Source organism: Lampetra fluviatilis, chromosome 1 (genome assembly GCF_964198595.1).
Source record: "Lampetra fluviatilis chromosome 1, kcLamFluv1.1, whole genome shotgun sequence".
Lineage (NCBI taxonomy): Eukaryota > Metazoa > Chordata > Hyperoartia > Petromyzontiformes > Petromyzontidae > Lampetra > Lampetra fluviatilis.
Genome location: NC_136275.1, coordinates 21305286 through 21323643, shown reverse-complemented (window position 1 = coordinate 21323643; position 18358 = coordinate 21305286). Strand labels below are relative to the sequence as shown.

Sequence of the window (18358 nt, the reverse complement as noted above, 5' to 3'; positions counted from 1 at the left end):
AACTAAAACGTAAAATTGCATCAAGGAAGGTGGTGTGATGCATGCTAGGATCACACGAATTTGAGAACGTACACAGGTTGGAGACGTCATTGACTGAAGAAAAGTAAGTGGGTTTTGTGTGCAGGCCGTGTTTCTAGGAGGGGACGGTGATTGGTCGGTGGTCGAGACTAACGTTGGAGTGGCAGTCCATGGAGGGAATGTCCCCAAGAGAGCGTCCACCAGAGAAGCTCGTAGCGATGAAATCAGCTCGTGTGCCTTTTGAGGGATGACACTGGCTTGGGCGGGCCTTCATCGAGCAGTGGATCTGTCATGGCTAATGACTCTTATTTGTGCAGCTGCCACACCGTGTGGCCGTTCGTCACGCGAAATGCGTGCGATTTGGGTGCCCGATCGGGATTCATCACGCCCGCGATGTGCAAGCGGCAACCGTAGGAAACATCTCCCAGTGAAACCAAACAAAAACGTGTGACCGGCCCCTTCATTAGTGGCTCCGCATCGGTCGGACTTGTTTACCCCGAGCTGCAGATTGAATCCGCCCCGTACGTGTTGCCGCTGTTGCCGGGGTGGCACAGCAGCCTTTTTGACGTGGCGCATCAAAATGTTTGCCGATAGCCACGGGTAACGAGCAGCGGCGCAGGACTGAGATGAGTTAATTTTTGTTGTGCGAGCGAGCTTGGCTGCGGGTGACGGCAATTGTCAGCGTGCCACGGAGCACAGCTGTTGGATTTGTGCTCGGGTCTTATTGTGAAATTCCTATTGCACAATTGTTTTCAGCGCTATGGACGAACAGGCATTTAAGAAGAAGAATTGTGTTCACTCGGTTGTAACTAATTTATGTAAAACTTTGGGATGATAGTTTTGTCTCCACGGTGTGGCGTTCTCACATCACGGTTTTCGTTGGTGGCTTCGGAGCATTCGAGCAGGGGCTGTGGGCACGCGACACGAGGGGACCCGTCGCGGTGACCTCCGCTCGATTCCTGGCCATGTCTATCGTCGGTGGCTAGCAACATCTGAACCGGTCCTGGGGGAAACCCATCTGTTCACCGACGTGCACTCGCCACGTGTGTGGTGATGGTGGGGAGCGTCGAACAATTTCCCCACGACTAAACGTGGCCCGAGGGAGACTGTGTTCTCCAGCAGGGGATTTATCGGAGTTGTAAATTAATAAATACATCGTATTGTATGTCGTCTTTTCACGAAATGAAAGTCCTTGTGTTGCAGTCGCTCTTTAAGGCCCTAGGATCTTACACGCAGTGTCTTAAGGGTGTATGGATTTTTGACATTGTGTGCGGCCGTAATTATGAACGCCCAAGATATGAGAATTGGCATTCTGAAAAATCTCCCCTCCCAAATCCGTGAAGCATGTTAAGAATAAGGTCCCGCCTGGCTCCACCGCGCGTCATTTTGTACCATGCCTTGCTCCCGTCAAGAGCGTAGTGGTAGATTGAATCTCTGGCCGTTGCCTTTAGCCATGCATGACAGCAGATGTAGGGGTAGCATCCTGGATTTCTGGCTCTGGGCATCGCTAGCCTCGGCCCACCGATGAGTGAAGGTTCCTTTTTATGCTGGAGTCGGAAATATTATTGCCGCGTTTGCCCCTTTTTCACATCCACTTTGCAGCTGTACCGTTGTAGGTGTGACGGGGGCGAGATGTTAACTTACCTCTGGCTGGTATGGAGGATTCCGACCCTGACACCTGTGTATTTGAAGTTTGCATGTTTTCCCCGTGGTCGTGTGGATCTTTCTCCGGGTCCTTCGGTTTTTCCCTCCACATTAAGAATCAATATTACGCATTTAGGGCACTGGTTAACCTTTACTGCAGCCTTGCACCACTTTGGTTCTCAATCGTAAAAAAACAAATGTATGTAAAAAAATATGCTTGTTGAAACAAAGTAGTTGTACTTGCGTGCCCGTGCTTAATTTATCTTTCGACGATTTACCTTCTAAAAAAATCTGGCATAACTCGCACCCCCGGGAAGGGTGTCTCGCACGCCCGGGGGGGTGCATCTCGCCGGTTTTATGGTATTTGGCTGCTTCTGAAAAGAGCTATGTAGCTCATTTGACCTTACCTGATAAAATAGAAATAGTTTATAGTTTTTGTTGTTGTTTTACCTTGCCTCTCAATGATTGATTTTGAGCCTCCAGTTGTCTTTTCTGGTGACTTGCCCTGTACCCCGTGTCCTTGCTTTCATCGAGTGTGATCGCAAACAATTTGGTGTGCAGTGTTTTAATTGATATCGCATCGCTATCCTGCGATAAGATATCAGTGGCTAGGCATGACCATGACCTTCATCCAGCAGTGCGTTTTAATTGCACTGTATTAGTGGTTAGCTCTGTGCTACGAGCCGGGCCCGCCTCTAGTTGGATTCTTGGCCATTGCTAACACCAGTGGGGAGTAACATCTGAAACAGTCCTTGGCACCCGTTTCACCAACTCCCATTTTCACCGGCGTGGTGAGTGAGGGTATGGTTCATCAGTCCTTGCGACAAAAAGGCATAGGGAAGGCCTCTGAAGGGCCATTTTAATCCGTACAATTTTAAGTTGCATCTCCAACACAATTGGAAATACAGTACAATGTTTTCAGTATTATTGTTTTTTTAATAAAAAGGCCAAATACCAAGCAACAAGAGTTACGGGTGTAAGATCCCGTGTAAGTGAACGCCAAATCTGCCGGTTAGCCTGCAAAGCGGAGTTGTGTGCAGCGCTTACCGTGTTACAAGACGGGAACTGAAGTGAAAATGGTCGCACTGAATTTGGCGCAGACCCCCTCCACCTCCGCCTGCATCGCCCTTTCCGGCCCGGGCACGTACGCTCGCCCACGCCACAGCTGCTGGCACCCACCGCTGCACATGTGTGATTGCAGAGGGGGAGAGGAAAAAATACTACCGCGATCGGATAATGGGGCAAATAATCAAAATCTGTATCTAACAACAAAAAAATATCTTTCCAATCATGTAAAACAACGTCTCGTGGCCAAAAACAATCCGTTCCACGACGGAGCGTGTGTTTTTTACATTTGACGCATTGACCTGAACAGCTACTGGCCGCGTTGGCCCTACGATGGGGCAGTTGCCTCTCCTCCCTCCTCGTTGCCGATGGTCGGAGTGAGCGGCACAGTAACTACATCCAACGGGGAGCGTCTGCACGTACAAGCAGCGCATTGTGTAGCACTGCTGGCAAACGGGCCAACCCCGGCGCAACCACAACCACCACCGGCGGCGGCAGCGGAGGAGGCAGTAGCATCTCCGCCCCCCACAAAGAGCCGGTTTGTTAGAGCTAGGAGCACAAGGCCCCTGTCTTCATCGCTAACGATGCCCGCTCCTCGTTATCTCTGCTGGGTACCGGTGGTCGCTTCGGTTGCCTGGATCGTGCCGGGGGAAGTGCGGCGGTCGGGTCCGTGAGTGTGCGTGTGCGCACTAAGCTACGACGCCCGACTGAACGGCTCCAGGGCCTCCCGGAGGTCAACTCTGCCTCAAATGAGTACCTGGTGCGGTGTGTAAAACATCACCACTTGGGAGACAAAGGCGGCCAGCCGTGGAGTTGGCCACCCTCCCACCTCGTGTGCCGTGCCGGCCTTCATAGTTACTCGCTAACAGCACTTGCCCCTACGAGTCTGTTAAGGATACATGGGGGGGTGGGGGAGGGGGGTCTTTGTGCGAAAGTTGGGGAGGCCGTTCCCTGTCTGTCCACGCAGGTTTTGTTGTGGGCGCAACTTGGCTGGGAAAGCTGATGCTTGCTTTAAAATCTAATTGTATGCAATTCCTTATTCGACACAAGGGCAAACCATTAAGCAAATGTCGCATGATAATAGTTTTTTTACCCTTTTATCTGGCAACAAAACTGACACCTTTTTTACGAGGAGTCATGTTTGCATAGACCACAATACCTGCAGTCATAATGCAAACAAAACAGGACCCTGCGGGGTGGGCTGGTAGGAATAATACTAATATCGGTACAGGGATATCGACCGGGTATAGAGGAGTTAAAGAAAAAAATTAACTGTATTCTAGTGTAACGTTAATTAAAGTGTTTGTTTTGACAAGAAACGCTGTGAGATTTAAAGACCCCCCACCACCACCCCTCCCACCACCCCCCACCACCACCCCTCCCACCAGCCCTCACCACCACCCACCACCCAACCCCACCACCACCACCCCACCACCCCCCACCACCACCTTCTGCACTAGGCCTCGCGAAGCCTGCCGCACTAGGCCTCGCGAAACCTTCTCTGCAGTAGACTTAGCGAAGCCTTCTGCACTAGGCCTCACGAAGCCTCTGCAGTAGGCCTCGCGAAGCCGTGCTTTTCGTGCACAAATAAGGCGATTAAATGTCTCGTCTCTGTGTTAATAAGCCTCCCGCACTAGGCCTCGCGAAGCCTGCCGCACTAGGCCTCGCGAAGCCTGCCGCACTAGGCCTCGCGAAGCCTACCGCACTAGGCCTCGCGAAGCCTTCTCTGCAGTAGACTTAGCGAAGCCTTCTCTGCAGTAGACTTAGCGAAGCCTTCTGCACTAGGCCTCGCGAAGCCTCTGCAGTAGGCCTCGCGCCGTGCTTTTCGTGCACAAATAAGGCGATTAAATGTATCTCGTCTCTGTGTTAATAAATGTTTCTTGTCTCTGTGTTAAAAAAACGTGCTGCGTTTCAGTAAAGTAATTTTTTTTAAAAACGTGCTGCGTTTCAGTTAAGTAATTTTGAAGCGAAGTTTAAAGTTTCGCCGTGAGGCGCCGGAAGCGACGGCCATCTTGTTTAATTGACAGATCCCAGGGGGAGCGGGCGACCATCTTGTCGGACAGGGTCATGCCAAGTGTTTGCAGTAGGGGGCGATGTTGATACACGGACGGACGGACAGTCGGACGGACGGACACATTAATCTATTGGTGGTCTGGTCCACTTCGTTCCTACCAGTAAAACATAACTCTGATGACAGTGCATACATTATCAGAGTTATGTTTTTTGTTTGCATTATGACTGCAGGTATTGTGGTCTATGCAAACATGACTCCTCGTAAAAAAGGTGTCAGTTTTGTTGCCAGATAAAAGGATAAAAAACCAATTATCATATTTTTTACTGGCAAATGAGGTACCAATGGTGCAAATGTCGCATATTGACGTATTTTTTCCTCCCCAAATTGTTTTTTCTATCTGCATTGCGTTCTCAGAATAATAAGATTTCTATGCTGAAATTGGCAGCAAGTAGTGCATCACCCTGTGTCAGAACAGCCCCAGATGACGATGTCGCAATATTACTTGTGACATGTTCCAATGACCTCTTCAATCCACACGGGTCCAAACTTTTGTTTGCACTTAAGCGAATGTGTCATCACGTCAATAAAACTAAACGTAGTAATTCTCATTGGGAAAATTTCGATTTAAAGCTTTCGTGACTGCAGGGATTCATCTTCTTGGTTCTTTCAGTAAAGTCACGTAGAAGGGAAATAATAATATAATAAAAATAAAACATAATAAAATCATTCTCACGACGTTTCGGCCACAACGCAAGCAGCCGTCCTCAGGCGAAGAACAGAAACGTCGTGAGAATTATTTTATTGTTTTATTTTTATTATTTTATTATTTCCCTTCTACGTGACTTTACCGAAAGAATCAAGAAGATCTCATTGGGATTTAGCCAAATTTAAGTGAAAACCAAATTAAAGTTTTTTTTATTGTGCATTCGTTGGTGACTGGGCCTAGACCATCAACTCCGCTGCGCTTCAGAACCCGGTTTAATCACCGGCGGCTGCAACTACGCATTTGAATCCTAACGTCACGCGATGGTTTGTTTTAAACGGCACGTCTTTTTGATGGTTCTTCATCGTTTTCAAAAATGTGGCCAGACTTCTCGGGTCATAACAAAACGTAAAAGTAAACACATTTTTACTTGACCTACTGAGCTACATAGCTCTTTTTCAGAAGCCACAAATGATAGCCCAGCGAAGCAGTTTTAAAACATCGACAGTAGAAGAGACAGCAACCTATTTGCTCTTCTGTTTCACCACGCACCGTTATCTAACAGCACAGCCCTCAAAGCCTTGGCTGCGAGACCACACCTGAACCATGTGTGTTTGTGTTTTCATAAAACCTCTTGGCTGGCCCCTGTGCGTGGTGTGGGGGAGCGGTGGTGCAGTGGTTAGCGCGCTGCGCTACGGACTCGGCGATTGGATTTGGATTCCTGTTCACGGCCGACACCGGTGCCGATTATCATGAACCGGTCCTGGGCCTCCGCTCTGTCGACTCGGCCTCAAATGAGTACTTGATGTGTGTGTGTAAACATCGTCACTGGGGAGATAAAAGGCGGCTGGGTGTGGTGCTCAACATCCACCCCCTCGTGTGCCGTGACGGCCTTCATAGTTACTCGCTAACAGCACTTGCCCCAACAAGTCTGTCTGGACCAGGGGGTCCGGCAACCAAAATTACGAGCCATCTTTTTATTTGGTTAAAAAAAACCTCAATATTTCAAGAGCTGCAATGCACGTGGTGAATACCAGATGGTGGGTCCTTAATGAATAATATCACGAAACGGCCTTTGAAGAGCCACAGGTTTCTGACCCCTGGTCGAGACTACAGAGTGATTGAGGGGACGAGATCTTGGTCTTTGTGTGTGTGCATAAAACTTGGAAAAGAGAGACTCTGTGTGAGCGAGGAAGCTGACAAGGGGTAGAGAAGAGGAAATATAAAGGGAGACATTGAAGACTAGGCTCTTTACAGTGAACACCTGCCTAAACATTGAAAGGCCCGTGTCAATATTAAGGAGCTCTTGGCTATGATGGCAGTTTCTCGTCACGAATGCTCGCAGCTCCCCCCTTTGCTCTTTAAAGTATAATTAAATGTCCACTCCCTTGGTCAATCCGCTGCTGGATGAAGACACCCCACCCACCTCTACATGGCAGTCATGGAATTGTGTTTGGCCATACTTCCCCCACGCTAGTCAGTGCGTATTTGTGACGGTTTGAAGGTTGGGAGCGCTTGGAAGTGGTAAAACGTCGAGTTTTTTTTCAGTGCTCCACTGGATGGGTCTGGTCAGGGGCCAGGCGTCGTCTAACCGCCGATGTTACCCTTGGCCGTGTATCGAACCTAGGTTGCCAGTCTTGTAGCGCGGTGTCCTCAAGCGCTGTGCGGCCGAGCTGTTTGCCACAATCGTAAAAAAAATCTCTTTGGAAAATCCCCGGCCTTTGGTTTTCTGCTCTCGATTTAAATGCTCGCCATGTGCAGCTGCGTTTGTTATAGATCGGTGCGGTCAGGACTCGGATAGAATTTGCTTATCCTGGAGGAGGAATCCGATGAGCTATCCTATGAAGAGCTCTTTCACAGGATGTCCAGTCGGGGCACGCGGTCAGAACGTAATAACAACAAACAGTACAAAAATATGATAGGAGTGCAAAGTAGCAGAGGGAAAGGTAAAACGAATCGCTTCAAAATATACCTACTGAAATTGAACCTATTTATTTTACCAGGTAAGGCCAAACGGAGGTATATATTATTTTTTACGTGGTTTAGGCTGGCGTAATTCGGCGTTATGGGTAATTAAATGTATCGTTGAATAGTATTTTGCTTGCATGCGGAGATGGCGATGTTAACTGCTATGGGGGGAAGGGATGTTTGTCTTTGCGTGTGTGCGCGGCTTGCTCGCTGCCACACAACTTGAGTGACACGCCATCCCATGTGCGCTCTAGTCCGTAATCTTAAACAAATGTACCCCTGTGACTTGCGCCTGGCAAATGGGGGGAGCTATTTGCCAATGCACGGGAACACTTAAGTCCTTGGGCTCAATGGTGACATGACAGCGTAAGTGCACTTTACCCTCACTTCAAATGCTTAATCTCACCATCGGTATACATGGCAATAATGAAAATGGACATTTTTTAAGTAAACAACCAAGTACGTCTTCTTGGTTCTTTCGGTAAAGTCACGTAGAAGGGAAGTAATAAAATAATAAAAATAAAACATAATAAAACAATTCTCACGACGTTTCGGCCACAACGCAAGCAGCCATCCTCAGGCGAAGAATGAAACACCCCAAGCTTGGAGCGTATATTTAAGCTGGGTTAGAGGGGGGGGAGGTGGGAAGAAGAGCGCCTAAACAAAATAATTTGCATATCAAGAGGAATTCAGCATATGGAAAATGCGTAGGAGGTGGGCGGGGGGGGTTCCAAATCAATACTATGCCCGTGCATTATGCAGGATTAGCAGCATCAAAGGGGGGGGGGGGAAGGGGGGGAGCATTAACAAAGGAAAGGAATGTTAATAGTATGTAGCTGTAGTTACTAAACAACCACGTAAAAAACTACAGTATAAACTGCATGACAAACTAAAGTATAAACTACATAGCATCATCAGTAAACTTACTATACTCTACAATAAGCTGAGTTACTAACAGTAAGTAATACATGAAAAATTCTACGTTGTAAAAAATTATATAATATGCTTCCATCTAAACTTTATTCTCTTACATCACACGCGTCTATACCGTACTATATACTTCCATAGGCAAAACCAACATTAAATTACATACTGTATTGCTATAAACCACCCTATACCTTATACATTTTTAATATAACACTATGTATTATTCTACCCTCCCTAATGTGTATCAAAATGGTTTATTACGTCCTTCCAGTGATTGCTAAGCCAGAATCCATCTTCTCGGTTAAAATTGTCTCTGTGTTTGTAAATGTGGATCGCCTCATGTACGAATCTCTCATGATAGCCAGATGGCTTGCAGAGAACCTCTGTCTTGGAGAAGTCAATGTCATGTGAGCCCACTGAGTTGTAACAGTGATCTGCCACGGCTGAGGTGTTTGTCCTACAGTGTTTCAGGTCAGCTTTATGTTCACGGATGCGGTCCGAGACATGTCGTTTGGTTTCCCCAATGTAACTGCTACCACAGAGGCAACTTAGTTTGTAGACACCAGGGTACTGTATGTCTGGAACCACATCTTTTACAGACGGTACCAGATCACGGATTTTATGTACTGTGTTGAATCGGACCTGGATCTTGTGTTTAATCAGGATTTTGGAGATCTTTTTTGTGACCCCAGCAATGTAGGGTAAGGTGATGGTCTTGAAAGGCTCCTCAACAGGATCCTTCTTGGTGGTTGGAGTGATGGCTTTGCGGATTGTGTAGTCGGAGTAACCATTAGCCTTAAGAGCTTGGCGTACGTGTTTGAGTTCCAAGTACGTGTATATGAACATAATCCCATTTCTGCCACGGGAAATCCTCGCCAAGCCTCTAGACTCGTTTTCAGGAAGGTCCCACATTGGGATGTTTGGCCCAATTTCATTCATGAGCGGTGTGTGGGAGAAACCGGAGTACTCGGAGTTGGCAGGGGGGGGGGGACCCACAACTCTGCACTGATGGATTCAACAATTCATTGCACTAAAACTTGGCCACCTTGCAGCCCACCAAACATTACTTGGCTAATAATAAAAGTACTGAATGTTTCGGTGTAGCCGTGAATATTTTAGGAGCTGACTAATAGAACAAACATATTAATGGATACTCACTCGCAAGGCGTCTTCACTCCACATCAGCTGACCACACGTGCGCATGTCATTTACAAGCCTACAGAGAGGCCGCATAGCACGGCATCCTCGTGCACCGCTAGCGTTTGCCTTGCAGAGCTATCCACGGATAGATACCCGCTAAGATGACAGGCATAAGAGGAAAACATAGTCCTCTTTCAAAGCCTCCCGACGTGTGTCCCACTGTCTTGCCTCATGGCAGATGTGGAGCGTGCGTTCACAGGAAGTTCCTGTTTTTTTATGCTAATGTTGGTCACGTGACCAGGAAGTGACGATATTAGATTTCCACTGTACCACGCGGGCGTCAGCCATTACACAGATAAGCCAAGATGGTGGCACGCATCGCATCTCAGTGAGACCACAGCCGCACTTGTCCATTGTGGGAGCTTAAGAAGCATTATCTGTAAGTTGTTTATATTCCTATAATATTGGAAATGCTGTTGTAATGTTGGAATGACCGTTATAGCAATGTAAATGCATTTATGGTGCCGTTAAATTGTTGTAGTAAATACGAGGCCTAGTTAGTAACGAAGCCTGTGACTTTCCTTATTGTGGATGTTACTTGTGATTTAGTAGGTCGAGTCAGACTTGTGCCTATGTTGCGATCCTGAGAGTGATGACGAAGTATCTCATCCACAGTTTAGTGTTAAGTGTAATGCTGTACATTTGGGGTGCAGTGGGATGAATACACTATGTGTCTGTATGCAACGCACCAGCTTGTGCCTTTGTCTAGTTGTTCAGGGGTAATGTGGGGGCCTGGTCCTTCCAGGATCTATTGTTATCTGAGACAATGTTCTGATGCTGTGGTGTTCATTGTGTGGGTGTTTCCGAATTATAACAGATGCTGTATCTGTGTTTTCTCACCAGTTTTACCTGTTACAATCAATAAATGACGATCGGAGTTGGACGGTCATCCTGGCTCCGAGGGTTTATTGAACACATGGTTATCTACTCGACTAGCGGTGCAACGCAGCGCACGGCGAGGCCGAGATACCCACCAGGATCATCAATGCAAGGATGTAAAATCGTTTAAAGCACCCTCCTCTGCGAGAGATGGAGCCGTCGCTTCACAGCATGTGTTCAACTGCTGGGACGAATGTAAGAGGGGCATTCGAAAACCCAATGGGGCATCCTATAAATGGATCTCCCTGTGTAACGAAGCAAACTCCCCTCAAGACTGTACGTGCCACAGGTGCGAGTGCAGTGACACCACCAAGACAATGTTGTCACTCGCTCGATGCCATCATCGCAGCGGTGACATGGATCACGTGCACAGTCTGTCCGGCTACACGCCGCCACTGCCTGCACCGTGAGCCCAGACCAGATGTCCCGCTTGTCCGCACCCACTGTGGCTGCGGCATCACTTAATTTGTTCCAGTGACTTTGTGGTCAGGAACGGTGAATTAAGTGAATGCCATGTAAAATTCATGCGGGTTATCAAGTAATTTGCTTTGTTCATACATCGGTGTGACCTTAAACGTTGTGCTACCTCAGGTGGACTAGGGAGAGACGAGGCTATGATTCGCTCCCCCGCCGATTAAATTATTTGTCGCCTAATGGGCTTGTAATCTGATTTGACAATCTCGAAACAAATCCAAATTGTTGCGTCTCGTTTTTGCCATCTCGTTTCATTGCTTTTTTTTTCCCCTGCCTTATTTATACCGTCTATTCTGTCGGCCTAACGGCGGTAGCGTGAATAATGTAAACTACCTCGCCTTGTTTACAGGAGGTCGTGGGTTCGATCCCGACGCTGATGCCTGTATATTTGGAGTTTACGTGTTCTCCCCGTGGTCACTTGGATTATTCACCAGGTCCTCTGGGTTTTTCCTCCACATTTAGAATCAACATGCATTTAGAGTATTTGGCTGCTATAAGTTCTGCATTGCAAGCCACTTCGTTCAGCTATCATTTGTGGCCAGGTCACTTATCAAAAAGAGCTATACAGCTTCTGGGCCTCAACTAGTAAATATAAATAGATAATTGGCGTGTATTATAATCGATCCTCGTGCTCGCAATTCCCTGGCATCAACAACGGTGTTGACCACGTTAACTTAGACCTGACATTCTTGATCTTGAAGAATCCGACTTTGACCGATGAGCCGTCGACATCCACCACTCACGATGGGCCCCTGCGGCGATCATCCACGACTCCCCGCTGAGAGGTGCCCATCGTTGGGGCGACGAGCATTTTCACCGCTCGCCCGATCTTCCACGCCACCGCCCCCCCGGGTTTAATCTGCAGGCCGACGTGCAGTTAATAGGGTTTCTCTGCAGCCGGTCAACCAATGGCACCAGGGTCTGTTCCGTAACCGTCTGCCAGCGGGCGTTCGATGCTTCACTTGGCCTTAAAGCGTGCATAGCTTGGAATAGGTGCCAAGTTTGATGTCACCGCCACTTGATGGCGAATGACGTTGTTGTTGGGTGGATGAGTGAGGTGAGTGCATTTGTTGTGACCCTGCAGTGTGGTGGGTGAGGGGCCTAGTTGGTGGACGGTGGGTTGTTAAGTGACGGTGTGTTGTAGTTGTGACCTGCAAGTGTGGTGGTTGAACGCAGCAGTGTTCGTGGATGCGATGAAACGGCCTGGTAGCCCGGGTCCTCAAGTCCCTGCGTGCAGCTCCCCCCCTCCCGCTTCCCGTGCCAGCGGGTGCCAAAAATACACCCACGGCTGTCGGGGTCACTGCCTCGGTGACATTAATGCAGTGTAATGAGAGGCCTAAGTAATTTGAAGTTGATGCCGATCCGGGGTAGGGATGGTGGAGGCAATCATCGTAAAAGTATTAACTTATCTTGTGCCACGTGGGTGGGGTTGTTTGACCATACCTCACCACACTGGTCTGGGCAGGTTAGAGGCAGGAAGTGCAGCAAATTGGGCTTTTGCTGCACTATCCTCTGGTCTCGCCATACCAACAACCCCTGGTACTGGACATCTGTGAAAAGGAGCTTCATAGCGCATCGGATTTCTCCAGGATAAATAAAGATTCTGGTGACCAAATCGGCAGAGATGCGTACGACCCTGTCAGGCTAAGCAGGGAGCCTGGAGAGTGTTGGAGTGAGCAGCCCACCAATCGCCTCATGTTATCCATAGCGCTGCATGGCCACGTAGCCACGGTGCTGCGGTGTAAAGAAGTAAACCACCTCGCCTGGTACATAGGAAGTCGTGGGTTCGATCCCGACCCTGACGCCTGCTATATATTTGGAGTTGGCATGTTCTCCCCGTGGTCGTGTGTTTTTTTCCGGGTCAATCGGCTTTTCCCTCCACATTTTAGAAACGTGCGTTTGAGCGTATTTGTCTCTGTATAGATTTCCACGTGGTAAGCCACTTCGTTGGGCTATCATTTGTGGCCAGGTCGCTTTTCAAAAAGAGCTGCATAGCTCAGTGGGCCCTACCTGGTAAAATAAAATGGTTTAGTTTACATTATGGGTAGCAAAACCTATTGCTGCTCGATACTAATACGCTCCCATGTCTCTACTACCCGCCTTCATCGCCAGCAGTAACTAGCTTTGTGAAGTATGGCCAAATTAATTCACTACCCGCATAGCATTGGGAGGCCCTCATCCAGCAGTAGATTGATGGAAGGGCATTACGCTGATACACTACAAGAAGAAAGCTGTGTGCTCACAGCTGATACCATCGTGCCCGTGTGTACGTGTGTGTGGTAGTGTAGTGGTTGGCGCGCTGCGTTACGAAACCGACTACCCGGGTTTTGTGTGTGCTTGTGCGAGTGCCGCTGTCTTGGATCGTCTGCACGCTCACGCCTGCACGTGGTCGGGTTTCCACCGCGAGCACGCGGCCGACACACTGGTGGACGTGCTGCGTTGTACCTTGGGGGGTGGGGGTGAGGCACAGAGCCGGAGGGATTGACATCACTACCCTGGAACTCGCCAACATTAAATCCCGAACGCGCTGGACAGGGAGAATAAAAATTAACGCTGCCATAGATGCTGGGCGTGAAGATCTCCGATTACCCGGCGGCCTGTCGCGTGATGTGTGCGCCCAGGCATCGTCAACATCCGCTGCTTTTTGCCTTCACTTGGCATCCCAAAGCCCTTCAAGAATGTTAATCAAACCCTAAATATAAGACCGGAAAGTGCGTTATTTACATTTTGCCAAGATCTCCTTTTTCTTGTTTTTAATAAGTGGGAGTTTTTTAAATATATTGTGCAATTTTATGTTTACCGGCGTTTGGCATGATTCATTGCATGTGTTTTGCACAGTTGAGGTTATTATGGCCCCAAATTAGAATCTGTCTTGTGCTGATTTGGCACATTCGAGCAGACTGATTGCCCCAAAACCATCTGTTTTAGAAATTCATTGCTCCTCATACATGTGTAACCCTCTTCCAATTTTGTTTATTGTTAACTTCCAGCCCTTTGTCAATCCACCGTTGGATAAAGGCTTGCCCCCACACCGTGGTGATCATCGGGGTTGTTTGACCATTCTTCACCACACTGGCACGTGCGGTTTGGTGAAGGTGGGTAGCATAGAAATCCAGTCCAACATTTACTGCACTGCCCACAGCGTAGGCCTGCGGCAGCCTGTAACACCTGTTTATGAATGGTGGTTGCCCATCCCAGCTCGTACTTGTGACTGATATTTTCCTGCATTTCCGAGTCCTGTGGAATGTTTCTAGTTAAAGACCCGGTTGCCAGTTGACTCGTCTCCTCCATACTTCTTACGGGGGGGGGGGGGGGGATAAAATATCAAAACACTTTGTGGAAAGTCTGCAGTGGTTTGTTATTAAACTAAAAACCTCAGCAATTTTTTTATTTTAACTGGTAAGGCCCGTTGAGCTACATAGCTCTTTTTCAGAAGCAACCTGGCCACAAATGATAGCTCAACAAAGTGGCTTATCACGCAGAAATGTATCGCAGCCAAATACTCTGAACGCACGTTGATTCAATAACGCATGTTATTGCGAGACTGCTCTGCTGTGGCAATGTGGCATTTCCATCGCTGGAAAAAATAAAAACCCATCGCAGATTAACCTCAGCTGGCAGCGCTGTCGGACTGATGAGAAACGTTCGGAGTGTGATGCTCTGACTTAAACCAAGATCAGTTCTTGGTACAGTCTTAGGTTGATGAAATGGGATTTGTGAATGCCACGTGGCACGAGAGAAATAGAGTAATTGCCCTTCAACCCTTTACGCCGTCCTTGTCCCCTTCACGCCGCACGTGGTTGTTGTGTAGCTGGTGCAGTTTGTTATGTTTACCGTGAGCGATTGACCGACCCTCTCAATGGGAATACGTCTTGAAGCTCCACTCCACTCCTTCGTACACAGCCAGCTCTCGACGGCTGATCGCTTTAAGCGTGTGTGGTTCATCGGACGTGCCGCTGCTGCCCGTCGTGAGCTGTCTGTTTTTCTCGCTTTGATGTTTCCACTTTTGTTCCTTTATTGTGAAAATCGAATGAGGGTGGCCCATGGGTAATGAGGGCCACCATCAACTTTGTTTTATTGCCACGTGACCGTGTGTCTACAAATTATGATTGAGGGTCGGAGAGCGCCGTGCCCCCGTCAATGTTTCCTCGCGAGTCTCCGGTGTTGCGCGAGACATTCCGCAGCAGCTTCGGCAATTTGTCAACTGCATCATTTCCGTCACGGGAGACGCTGCGGTAATTCTCTCTCCCACCTGGTGCCACAGTGCAATTTCGGCCGTGGCAATCGGTAGAGCTGCGTTTTTTTTTCATGTAGACGTTCCTGGTGCCATGTGGTGTTTGCCGTGGGTTTGTGCCGCCGCCGTCGCCGCTTGATCGTTTTTATCAGGAAGAGTTTTTGTGGTCTGGTGCGGTCACGTGGCCAGCAAGAGATTAAACTAGACTATTTTGTTTTTTCTAGGTAAGACCAAGTGGGCTATATAACGCATTGTATAAGAAGTGACCCGGCCACAAATGATTGCTATGAGAAGTGGCTTCTCACGTGGAAATGTATAGCAGCCAGATCTAAATGAGGAGGGGGAAACCGAAGGACCCGGAGAAAAATCCACATGACCATGGTGAGAGACATGCAAACTCCATATATACAGGTGTCAGGGTTGGAATCAAAGCCACATGCAAACTCCATATGTACAGGCGTCAGGGTTGGGATCAAACCCACAATCTCCTGTACACCAAGCGAAAGAGAACATCTCGCCATCGGGGCACCCACTCGTCTGCCCACCCCCCCCCGGATAATGTTGGGGTAGGTGCCTACAATGTAAGAGTAGAAGTCGCAGCCTTTGGGGTCATGCACAGGGCACGGCTGGGAGGGGCGCACAAACCTGTTGCTGAGACAGACTCTGCTTTATTCCCGATGGCCGTGGACCACCGTTTGAGCGAAAAGTGTAGCTCCACTGGGGTCGATATTGGCAGCGGTGGCGTGTGACTGCTTCAAACCACAGCGTCCCACACGCAAGACTGTAACAGGCGGCTGGTGGCGGTGGCGGAACTGCCCTGGCAGCGGCCTTGGCAAACTATCCCAAAATAAACAAACATGCCACAAAGGGCAAATGTGTGCAACACAGTGCAGTCAAAGAGATTTAAATTCCAAACACTTGCGCCAAAACTTCCTGTTGGCTTTTCCAACTATTAAGATTTTTTGAGAATACGTTTTTACCCTTTTATTCAACGGTTTTACTTAACTTGATTCCTCTGTTTGTCGTGGTCAAATCTTGTAATCAAAATTTAGTCCACTTCCTGTTGTCCAATCAATTCCACATTTTGCACACGTACTCAGATCCGGTGACTATGCATGCCTGTATCACAATCGGCATCAATTAATCAACTAATTCGCTATTTTAAAGCAATTCATATTTTGTATGGGCGCCTTATTATTTATGTTTGTGTAGGTCAAAGACGCCGCGGTCCCTAAACTTTAATCGGCTCGTACAAAAATCAGGCGCCGCGTGTCTCAGGCGCCATTGACGAACTTCTCAAAGACCGTGAGTTAAACGAAGTAAATAAAAGCGTTGTTTAAAAAAAAACTTTTTAAAAGGAGTTTATCTGGCAAGAAAACAGGTGGTAAATTGTTAAAACGCCAAACTGAAACCATTTTACAAGGAATCATGTCTGCATTAACCACAATGCTTGTGGTCAAAATGCAAACAAAAAACATACTCTCATAATATATGCATTGTCTTTGAAACTGATTGGTCCACACCAGAGACAGCTTTCTTTTGAGCCTAGTCTCAAAACGGTGTTTGACCAGAGGACGCCAAAAGGCTTACAGCACAAAGACAATGCACTATCAGAGTAATGAGAGCTCGGGGTGAGCATCTACATCATGGGACCTCCTTTGCCAGTACACCTGTTTTGTTGCCAGATAAAAGGGGAAAAACTTATTCTGCAAGGATGAGCGTGGTATGTGTAATGGTTTATGCTCCTTTGACGAGATCAGAAAGGAGGGGTTTGTGAAGACGGGCAATGTAGAAGTAAAGTAGAATAGTGGATTTTTGCAAATCGTACACTAAGTGTATGCTATGCTATTAAAAAATTTTTTTATCTCCCTAGGAAAGCCTCGTTTGAGTCTAAATTATTTTTCGGTGAGGTGTTTGGGAGGAAATCGTGTGGACTCTGAGGGGGGGAGGGGGGAAACCCACTGGGTTCACGAGGTTAGGGTTACGAGTCAAACACTCAACACTACCATCTTGCCCTGTAGCCCCATGCCTGCTGCAGACTGCAAGCCCTGGTGGTCTCCCGTGCATGTACTGACCAACCCCCGAAACCAACGGCACCAGAAGATCTAAATCCATTCTGGAATGGAATTGTGAATCCAGAAATTTTGACCGGACGTCAATTTTTAAGGCACGCTCGGTTGTCCGCTGGCTCATGTCGGGGTTCATCATGGAGATGGAGCCATGGGGGTCAGCTCATGTGTGGGTGCTGGGTGGATGGTTACAGTGTGGGACCGTGTCGGTTGGCGATGGCCTTCATCCAGCAGTGGATTTGTTGATGGCCGCTGCTGATGACGACGACGATGATGATGATTATGATGGTTGATGGCCGTCGTTGAAAGCTGGGTAGGTAGGGGGTGTGGTGCTCTCCAGCCTGGAGATGAAGCCATGCGCTGACGAATTGGAAGCTGCCAAAGGAGTCCGTTTTAGATACGTTTCACTTTCGTCCTGTTATAGCATCGACAGCTAAATTTACGGAAGAATCTGATGGCGGTGGAAGTGAGGGGGGGGGCGGGGGTGTTTGGGATGTGTGAACGTGACGTTTGAGGAAGAGGTGGCCCACAGCCCTTGCGAGTTGAGCAGTGGCTTAGTAACGACGTTATCAGCTCGGGGGGGGGTTGGCAATCTGTCAGATGGGGCTGCGATATTTTATTCGTCTCCCACGGTCGCACCGAGGCTATGATTTATCGCAACGACTCTTGCCTAATCGCATCATTATGCTCACGGTCGTGAACATTTAACGCTGTGGGGGCGCTCCGTCTTCGGAGAACGCAGCCACTGCAGCTCCGGAGTAGCTCTTGGCAATATAATTGACGTGTATATAATCAAATAAATATCCCAAAAAGGGACTTCTACGTCGAATGTTCTTTTACTCGAGCTACAGGGTGGTTGTCAAGGGGGCCCCAACTCATAGCTTGGACTAGCGAGGGGGGGCCAAGGCGCACCCTACCCTCGCGCTCGTTACACTGCTGGAGTCGAGTCGAACTCAATGTGGCTCTCCGCTCGCTCAAACAATATTCTGATGGGTTTCGGCGATGTCGGCAGCTCCTGGGCCAGTTGAGGGAAATTCCACGTTCCTATGGTGGGACCCTGCCTAGATTTTTATAAAATGGTCACTGTTGGCTTGGTACAAAATGGTGTTCATTGTAGTGTATGGCCTCGTTGGGCTGTGGATTGCAGAAATAGCTACGGACTC

At 48.3% G+C, this 18358-nt stretch overlaps 1 protein-coding gene and 1 long non-coding RNA gene across 3 annotated transcripts in view; one reads left to right on the top strand and one right to left on the bottom strand.

Moving 5' to 3' along the window:
• The window catches only part of LOC144933939 (plexin domain-containing protein 2-like), a 42497-nt gene that overhangs the window by 5988 nt on the left and 18151 nt on the right, over positions 1-18358 (top strand). The window lies entirely within an intron of this gene.
• The window catches only part of LOC144933943 (uncharacterized), a 64648-nt gene that overhangs the window by 42391 nt on the left and 3899 nt on the right, over positions 1-18358 (bottom strand). The window contains exon 1 of one of the 2 annotated variants that reach the window (XR_013637108.1): positions 2710-2753. The exons of the other annotated variant lie outside the window; for it this stretch is intronic. This is a non-coding gene — a long non-coding RNA (uncharacterized LOC144933943). Of the gene's footprint in view, positions 1-2709; positions 2754-18358 lie in introns of those variants that run through there. 2 annotated transcript variants of the gene reach the window in all.